Raw genomic sequence first — 2,500 nt, forward strand, 5'->3', positions numbered from 1 at the left:
GGGGGGGGCAGTGGTTGTCGACGACCACCGCCACCGCCCGAGGCCCCATCCCTCTCCTTGCTCCCTGGGCCCTTGGAGGCGAACCCGCAGGCCGGAGGAACCGTCCGTCCGAACACCAGGCCCTCCACGCGGGGGTGGGGGGGGCCATGGCCGACGGGGGCCCTCCGATGGCGGGTCACGTTTGCCACTCGGTCAGGGGTGCGTGCTGGATGAAGAAACGGTCAACTTTGTGTGAAGAGCCACTCTTTGGAAATTTCGTCAGAGTGCCACCTTTTCGAAATTTCTTCTAAGTGCTCTCAAAAGCTGGGTTTCTATATATGTGCCGGGAGTGTCGCACAAAACCCACAAACTCGACCAAACATGCTCTCTGGCCTATGTTGCGCAGCATCCCGGTAAACCTCTAACTCGCCCAATTGTCAATGTTTCGCCACAAAAACAACTTTATTCTACTCGCCTGGTCCCTGCCAAGGGCCCTGCGTTGTTTGATTTTGATTAAATTGCTTTTTTACACATTTTCCCCGTGCCCCTGGTAGCCAAGGGCACTTAGAAGAAATTTCAGATTCTCGCCTCGTGCCCCTGGTAGCCAAGGGCACTTAGAGTAAATTTTGAAAAAGTTGGCACTTAGAAGAAATTTCAGATTCGTGCCCCTGGTAGCCAAGGGCACTTAGAGTAAATTTTGAAAAGTTGGCACTTAGAAGAAATTTCGAAAAGTCGGCACTTAGAAGAATTTCCGAGTCGCCCCGGTTCTCGGGGACCGGGCCGAGCGCCGACCTCTGTCCGAGCGCGAGCGCCTATTTTCGGATAAGTTGGGACGACTTCCACGGTCCGTATCTCGGTCATTTCTCCACCTTTTCGGATGGAACCAACGGTGTCGCGTTGCCCCGGTCCCCGCCGAGGGCCCTGGGGCGTGGGATCCTGAGTTTTCCCCGTGCTTCCTGTGGTTTTCGGCCGTGGAAAAACCCTAGGCGCGCCGGTTCTCGGGACCGGGCCGAGCGCCGACCTCTGTCCGAGCGCGAGCGCCTATTTTCGGATACGCCGAGTCGATTTCAACGGTCCGTATCTCGGTCATTTATCCACCTTTTCGGGTGGAACCGACGGTGTCGCGTTGCCCCGGTCCCCGCCGAGGGCCGTGGGGCGTGGGATCCTGAGATTTCCCCGTGCTTCCTGTGGTTTTCGGCCGTGGAAAAACCCTAGGCGCGCCGGTTCTCGGGACCGGGCCGAGCGCCGACCTCTGTCCGAGCGCGAGCGCCTATTTTCGGATACGCCGAGTCGATTTCAACGGTCCGTATCTCGGTCATTTATCCACCTTTTCGGGTGGAACCGACGGTGTCGCGTTGCCCCGGTCCCCGCCGAGGGCCGTGGGGCGTCGGGTCCTGAGTTTTCCCCGTGCTTCCTATGGTTTTCGGCCCTCGAAAAACCCAATTCGCCCCGGTTCGAAAAAGCGGCACTTAGAAGAAATTTCGAAAAAGTGCGCTCACTTGGAAGCCGTGTTCCTATGTATGTGCCGGGAGTGTCGCACACAACCCACACAAACTCGACCAAACATGCTCTCTGGCCCATGTTGCGCAGCATCCCGGTAAACTCGGCCAAACATGCTCTCTGGCCCATGTTGCGCAGCATCCCGGTAAACTCGAACCAAACATGCTCTCTGGCCCATGTTGCGCAGCATCCCGGTAAACCTCCGCCGCGGTTCTCGGGACCGGGGCCGAGCGCGAGCGCCTATTTTCGGGTAAATTGTGACGACTTTTGACGGGCCGTATCTCGGTCATTTCTCCACCTTTTCGGGTGGAACCAACGGTGTCGCGTTGCCCCGGTCCCCGCCGAGGGCCCTGGGACGTCGGGTCCCGAATTTTCCCCGTGCTTCCTATGGTTTTCGGCCGTGGGAAAACCCTATTCGCCCCGGTTCTCGGGACCCCGGCCGAGCGCCGACCTCTGCCCGAGCGCGAGCGCCTATTTTCGGGGTAAATTGTGACGACTTCCACGGGTCATATCTCGGTCATTTCTCCACCTTTTCGCATGGAACCAGCGGCGTTCCACTCCTCTGGCCCCTGCGCAGAGCCCTGCGTTGTGACATTTTGATAAAAGCATCACCCTGGGTGGCCCTGGGAGGCGTACCTATTTTTTTGGCATAAAGAGGGGCGATTTAAAACGGGCCGTATCTCCGTCACTCCTGCACCTTTTCGCATGGGATGAACGGCGTTCCACTCCTCTGGACCCTGTGCAGAGCCCTGCCTTGTAACATTTTGATAAAATCACGTTTTTAGCCATTCTCCCGTCGGTGGCCCTGGGAGGCGTACCTATTTTTTTGGCTTAAAGAGGGGCGATTTACAACGGGCCGTATTTCGGTCACTCCTGCACCTTTTCGCATGGGATGAACGGCGTTCCACTCCTCTGGACCCTGTGCAGAGCCCTGCCTTGTAACATTTTGATAAAATCACGTTTTTAGCCATTCTCCCGTCGGTGGCCCTGGGAGGCGTACCTATTTTTTTGGCTTAAAGAG

The sequence above is a fragment of the Solea solea genome, unplaced genomic scaffold, assembly GCF_958295425.1.
Source record: "Solea solea unplaced genomic scaffold, fSolSol10.1 scaffold_139, whole genome shotgun sequence".
In the NCBI taxonomy this organism is placed as follows: Eukaryota; Metazoa; Chordata; class Actinopteri; order Pleuronectiformes; family Soleidae; genus Solea; species Solea solea.